Source organism: Pistacia vera, unplaced genomic scaffold (assembly GCF_008641045.1).
Source record: "Pistacia vera cultivar Batoury unplaced genomic scaffold, PisVer_v2 Contig277, whole genome shotgun sequence".
NCBI lineage: Eukaryota > Viridiplantae > Streptophyta > Magnoliopsida > Sapindales > Anacardiaceae > Pistacia > Pistacia vera.
Window position 1 is genome coordinate 95,181 of NW_022196087.1, and position 8,172 is coordinate 103,352.

Below are 8,172 nucleotides of genomic sequence, written 5' to 3' on the forward strand. Positions count from 1 at the left end.
ATAACATTACATTATACTGTTATAGTATGATCATATAATTAATATAACATTACATAATTAATAATTACTTAATTGATTTGGTTATGTATATATTTTAAACATTAGTAATTACTAATTTACTACATAAACATTAGCACAATACTTAATTAAATGATAAGAAATTTAATTAATTATAACATTATCTTATAAACATAATAAGCATTACATTATAGTTAATATTAATCAATAAATTATAATATATTATATACATTATTTATGATCACTTACTTAATTATAGCATATATAGTTAAATGATTACATATTACTTAATAGTTAGAATTTATAACATTACATTATATATTTGTAATAGAACTTAATCAATTATAACATTCTATTATAAACATTAGTATATTAATTAAATGATTTAAAATTTAATTAATTATAATATTAAATTATAGATTTGTAGTTGATACTTAATTCATTATAACATTACATTATACTGTTATAGTATGATCATATAATTAATATAACATTACATAATTAAATAATTACTAATTGATTATGAGTTATGATATTATATTTTAAACATTAGTAATTACTAATTTACTACAATAAACATTAGCACAATACTTAATTAAATGATAAGAAATTTAATTAATTATACATTACCTTATAAACATTAATTAAGCATTACATTATAGTTAAATAATTACTCAATTAAATTATAATATTATTATATTACATTATATTATAATCACTTACTTAATTATAGCATTATATAGTTAAATGATTGCATAATTACTTAAAGTTATGAATATAAAATACATTATAACATTAGTAATTACTACTATATACTTACTTTATTAAACGATTAAATTTAATTAATTATAACATTACTTTATTATTTGTTATATGATTACTTAATCAATTATAACATTCCATTATAAACATTAGTATATAATTAAATGATTTGAAATTTAATTAATTTAATTTAATATATAGAATGTAGTATGATTACTTAATTCATATAAACATACATTATCTGTATAGTATGATCTATAATTAATATAACATTACATAATTAAATAATTACTTAATTGATTATGAGTTATGATATTATATTTTAAACATAGTAATTACTAATTTACTACATAAACATTAGACAATACTTAATTAAATGATAAGAAATTTAATTAATTATAACATTACCTATAAACATTAATTAAGCATTACATTATAGTTAAATAAATACTCAATTATATTATAATATATTATATTATATTTATATAATCACTTACTTAATTATAGCATTATATAGTTAAATGATTGCATAATACTTAATTAGTTATGAATTTAAACATTACATTAAACATTAGTAATTTACTATACATTACATTACTTAATTAAACGATTAAAAATTTAATTAATTAAACATTACTTATATATTGTAATATGATTACTTAATTAATATAACATTCTATTATAAACATTAGTATATTAATTAAATGATTTGAAATTTAATTAATTATATATTAAATTATAGAATTGCAGTATGATTACAATTCATTATAACATACATTATACTATTTAGTATGATCATATAATTAATAAACATACATAATTAAATTATTACTTAATGATTATGACAATATTTATAAACATTAGTAATTACTAATTTGCACATATTTATCGAATTATTAAATTTTATTAATTATAACATTATATTATAAATTTATGGTATGATTATTTAATAATTATAACATTCTATTATAAACAATATTATAATACTTAATTAAATGATTAACAATTTAATTAATTATAATATTACATTATAATTAAATAATATATTACTTAATTAATTATAACATTACAATTTCATTGTAGTATGATCACTAATTAATTAACATTACAATTACATTGTAGTATGATCACTTATTTAATTATACATTACTTGTTTCTAATATAAATTTACTAATTATATTTGGTATATTATAAATACCCAATAACAAATAAACATTAAATTATAAATTATAAACATTAATAATTTATTAACTTACAAATAGACCCTGGCAAATGGCAATGTTAGTAATTAGTATTAAGAATTGTTGTTTTTTAAATGATTTTGGTGAAGTTATTTTAGTGAATTGTGATGAATAATTGTTTGTATTTTGGTTTGATTGACGAATTTTAGTGAATTGTGATGAATTGATTGAATTCAAGCGTTGCTTAGAGATTACAGGTTATGAGTTACATGGACACAAATGAATGAATAACGAAAATTTGTTAGGGGTGTATTTGTAAACTTAAAGGTGTTTTTGTTATTTTTTAAACTAATAGGAGGGTAATTGATTTTTACAGGGTACCTGGAAAGGAACCGGAACCTGCATTTAGGTTCCGGTTCCTGGAATTGAAGAACCTGTACTGTGGGTTCCGGTTCCGGTTCCTTTTTTGGGAACTGTACGGTCGGTTCCGGGTTCCGGTTCCCCGGAAAAGTGCAGGGTACCCGGAACCGCTCACCCCTAGCTAGAAGGAGGGCTTGATTTAGTACCTGCTCTTCATCAGAAAAATCTCTGACTAATCGGTCCCACCACAGCAAATGGCTCGCATTTGCGAATCTGAGCGAACCAACTATGGCAATGAAGAGATCCCCCAGGTACAGGAGAACACGTCTCCCCGAAGTGCCGCTAGTCCAGCAGAATATCATGGGAGATATCCCTTCAAGCTCGTGACTTGATTCGACTGTCATGAGTTAGGTTTAATAATACTCTTCAAATAGTCAGCCAAAGGCTAGACCGATTGGATCGAGTCGTGCCACCTGAATCCAACGAGGCAGTACCACCACCAAAGATGTCAGCAGGTCGTGTGAAAGCGCGGAATAGGGCAAAAGCCCATGCCGCGCACACTACAACGCGTAAGGGAAAAGGAAAGCAAGTGGCAGCCAGCGGAGCCAAAGGCTTCAAGGGGCTAGCGAACACCAATCGCACCCCGGGTAGAATACTTGTGGCATTGCGACTCGGTGACATGTCGCGGCATGAGCTGTCCAGTGCCATGTCGCACGGGCACTCCCACAAAAGTGCAAGGCTATAACGCCCCACTTGAGGTATGTACTTAAGATTTGTTATATTATTTAAAGGTTCACTGTTTCAGCTTCAATTGAGGTTGTATGTTGTCATGGTTGGCTGATGAGTATTTAATTAAAATGGTATGTTGTATGGGTTAAGTGTTTGCCTTGGTTTTGGTTAAAATTTGGTGAATTTTGGAAATCCAATCTTCGTCGGGGCGAAGAAGAAGCTTCGCCGCGGCGATGAGGTGCTGCACACATGGGTAGGTTCTGCCATGTTTCGTCGGGGCGACGGAATGTTCTTCGCCGCGGCGAAGAGCCTAACAAAAAGTTTCTGGAGTTTTCTAGATAATTCTTCCTTTGGGGTACAATGACCATTCTACCCCTAATTAGTAGGAAAAGTGAGGAGTAAAATGTAAGGAAATTTCATGGAGAATAGGTTAGTGTGAGGGTGTGAGTGAAATGAATCAAAGGATATAGATGGAATTTCTAAGAAAGAACAAGGGCAAAATGGGAAAGGAAGGTTATATTATGAGCTAAAAAGGGTTAAGTGCAATAAACCCTCTATTTCATTCATTTCCACCGCCATACCCATTCTCTAAATTCTCTCAATTTTCCTTTCTATTTTCCCAAGATTTCTAAGGGGTTTAAGAGAGCTTTTGAGTAATTTTGAGTAGAGATTTCATCTAAAGCATCCTAAGGTAAAGATTCTTGCTTTAGATGTGAGTTTGCTTATAGTTATATTGAAGTCTTATTTGGTTGTTATGGTCCTTCTTGTTGTTTTGAGTTGTAGAGAGAAGACAAGACAACAAAGGAAAGGAAAAGTGCTAGAGAAGTCACTTTTTCACAAGGTAAGTAAATCCTAACTAAGTTGAGATTTGAGAATTTAGTTGAGTAGAGTTTGAGTATGTATATGTATGTGTTATATGTGTTGAGATGAGATGATATGAGATTAGTAGTTATGTATGATTGTTGAACTTATTGGATATGAGAAGTGATGAACTTCTATGATGTGGAGTTGGGTTGATAGGAGATGGAGAGAGTTTTGAGCAACCTTTATGGAAGTGTATTTATTTGACAGGGAATCTAGAGATTATGAGGGAGTTTTCTCCCATTGTTTGGATGATTAAAGAAAGGAGTATGATTATAGTTAAAGTAGAGTTTTATATGCATATGAGTTGTATGATGAAATGCCTAAGAGAAGTATGAGAATGAATATGAACCTTAATTCTTGCAACATTAGATATTGGTATTTCCTTAGTACATTAATGAGCATGAATCATTCATATGCATTAATTATGCATAAGAGAAAGAGTAGAGAATTTTATGAATAGACTACTCTAAGAGTTAAGCTACATTTTATGCATGCTAGCTTAAGAAAGAGATGAGAGTTAAGCTACCTTATGCATATTAGCTTGAGAAGAGAATAGAGTAGGTTGTATGATGGGGAACCCGTGAGTAATGGGTAGAGTATTCATGCATGTACGTCGCATTGAGAGAGCGGCATGAGTATGAGAAAGAGAAGTGGTGTAGCCTGTGAGAGTGCATGCGGATGAGGGCTATACCCGAGTACCCGAGAGAGAGTTTATACACTCACATGGCCAAGGGTTCCGAATCCATGCATAATCGAGTCCGATCGACTGAGGATGAGTAGAAGTCACGGAGAGCGGGAGTGAGCCCTGGCCGTGCCCTTGGTAAGATGGGCTGTGACTTACTAAAGAGAGTTAATAGAAATGAGTTCTAAGAAAGAGAAATAGAGAGACAAGTACCAAAGAGAATTTCAATGAGAAGTTGTAAGGAAAGAATTAGAGAGAGAGTTACGGGGTTAGACGAGTAGAGGATTTACTTACTGAGCATTATTTAGTGCTCACCTCGTTGTTTTTCCTATGTTTTGCAGGATCTAGGTGAGGACACGGTCGGGGGGACATCGGCGCATGAGGGGAAGCGGTTACACTGTCCACCATGTTTTAATAACTTTTGTACATAATATAATTTTGCGTAAAAAATGTATATGTTTGTAAAGAATATATATATGTTTAATAAAAAGAAAATTTGGGCCCAGTTTACTTATACTATTTTATATGAATTTCATTATGTGTATTGTCTAAGTATTTGAGTAGAAAGTGGCCATTACAAAGGCGGAGAGATTCCCATTATCACCAAAGTGACGACTTAAATCGTCATCGTGCAGAGAATTCCCACCGTCTGTGGGTCGGTTAGTACCACCACAGAGGTCGGGAAGATTCCCCGAACCACTCAATGCCATCACACAGCTCCAACCAACGTGTGTCGAGATTGGTCGGAGCTTTTGCCCGAGGCAAGGAGGAGTCCGATTTGCAGTCTCTCCTCAACCGCAACCGTGAGAGTCGAACCCATATTACAGAAAGTGATCCCTAGATAGCTCTGCTGCCTGAGATTGAGGAGCTACAACGAGCTCTAGATCAGCTTAAGGCTCAGCAAAATGAGCAATGGCAGGTCGCAAAGGCGTCTCCCTTTTCTCTGGGAGTATTAGCTGCCCCTCTCCCGTCATGATTCAGAATGTCTGACATGCGAGCATGCGATGAGAATTCCGATCTGCAGGATCATTTGTATGAGTTCAACGACCTCATGGAACTCCACCAAGTCTCTGACTTGGCAAAATGTCGTTGCTTGGCAGTAACCCTTATTGCCTATGCCAAACGATGGTTTAGGTCGCTCCCAGCAGGATCAGTCAGCTCGTGGCCTCAAATGAGCTCGACATTCCTGAAGCACTTCCAGGTGAACAAGAAGTTCTTGATGCCGCTAAGCTACCTAAGCAACATACGGCAAGAGAGGGACGAATCCTTCCAATCTTGTATAGACAGATTCCACAGGGAGCTCCGCAAATTGGCTCACACTCCTAAAGAGTCCGTTCGGACTCTCATTATCGCGGGAGTTCACCCGTAGACAGACTTGTGGAAGGAGCTACAATCTGAGGATGATGTTTCCCTCACTCGCTTCTGCAACCTTATTGAAAAGTACCTCCGGATTGAAAACTCCATGGCTGCACTCAACCGCCACGACCCCGGTCCTTCGGGCAGTGCTCCCAACCGGGGGGAGAACAGGTGGGCTGATCGCAGATGGGCTAATGACGATTAGTGAAAAGGAAAGAAGCAGCGGTACGAGCCTAAGAAATCATATGCCCCAATTCCTCGTCGCGATCGCGACAAGAGTCAATACACTCCTCTGAATGCCTCAGTATCGGCTATTATGGATAAATCAGAGGAGGCTGGTTTGCTTGGAGAGCCTGAGCCCATGAAGAATCCCACTTCGACCAGAAACAGTAAAAAGTACTGTCGTTATCATCGGGATAATGGGCACCACACCGATGAGTGTTAGGCCCTCAAGCAAGCAATTGAGGACCTTATAAGCAGGGGCACTTCAAAGAGTATGTCAATAACTCTGCTCCCGTTCGGGAGAAAAATCAAGAAGAACCGGGAAAGAAGCGTCGTGGTTGCAAAGGTCTCTACTGTAGGGATCATCTTTGGAAGACCGCACCTCGTAAGGAACTCTCGAGGTGCTCAAGAAAGGTATGCTCACGTAGCCCATCATGACCCTATAAATGTGATGAGCACGATGCTGCAACCCGCCAAGGTTCGCAGGGAGGAGGAAATCACCTTCTTTGAGAAAGACATAGTGCGATTGCATCATCCCCACAATGACGCTCTCGTCATCGCGCTTGAAATGGGTCGGTGCGAGATCCACAGAATGTTGGTGGACAATAAAAGCGCCGTGAACATCTTGTTCCAACGAGCCTTCTAGAAGATGAAATTGGACGAGGCAGATCTGAAGTCTGCCTCTATCCCTCTGTATGGTTTTGCAGGGGATCATTTGATTCCCAAAGGGACGATCTCACTCCAGGTCACGTTGGGAGAGACCAACGAGATGACCAAAATGACTGAGTTCTTAGTAGTGGACTGTCCATTCGCTTTCAATGGCATCTTGGGATGACCTCTACTACGAAGCTTCAAAGCAGTCACTTCAATCTACCATCCGAAGATAAAGTTCCCCACCCCGACAGGGATAGGGAAAATAAGTGAAAGTGGATCTCAATGCGCATCTCACGACTGCTATGTAAGGGCAGTACAGATGGCGTGCAAGGGAAAAAGAACTCCAATCGGCATCCCCAAGCAGGCAATGACGATCAGCAGGATCGAGCCACAGCTTGGCCCAGTTGAGGATAACATGGATCCTCGTGTCCAGGAATACCCTTACAGTGGGCCCATCGAGGACCTATCTGAGGTATAAGTCGATCAAAGCAAGCCGAGCCGAGTGTTGAGAATCGGAAGTAATCTCAATCCCTAGCTCGCCAACGACCTGACCAGCTTCCTCGGGGAAAATACCGACGTATTCGCATGGACTCATGTTGACATGGTCGGGATCAGTTCGAATATTATATGCCATGCCCTGAATATTGATGGTGAGGTCAGGCTGGTTCGTCAGAAAAGAAGAGCGAGGGATCCCGAGCGATATGCTACCTTGAAAGTTGAGGTAGATAATCTCCTCTTAAATGGATCCATCAGCAAGGCACTCTACCCAAGCTGGGTTGCCAACTCGGTCTTGGTAAAGAAGCCTAACGACAAATGGCGGACCTGCGTTGACTTCAACGACCTCAACAAAGCCTGTCCGAAGGATAACTTTCCCTTGTCAAGAATCGACCAGCTCGTTGATGCCACCTCCAGGAATGAGCTGCTGAGTTTTATGGACACCTACTCGGGATATAATCAGATTTTGATGTATGCGTCATACGAAGAGCATACCTCCTTTGTTACAGATCGGGGGCTGTATTGCTATAATGTTATGCCCTTCGGCCTAAAAAACGTTGGGGCGACCTATCAGTGACTGGTTAACCAAATGTTTTTCGAGCAGATCGAAAAATCAATAGAAGTCTAAGTTGATGACATGCTGGTCAAATACATGTTGCTTCAGATCACATAGTGCATCTCGCTGAGATGTTCGGTATACTTCAGAGGTACATAATGAAACTCAATCCTGTCAAGTGTTTGTTCGGAGTATCCTCGGGAAAATTCCTAGGGTATATGGTTAACTAGAGGGGAATATAAATCAACCCTAAAAAGATCCAAGCTCTCCTTGATATGAGAAGCCCGACCAAC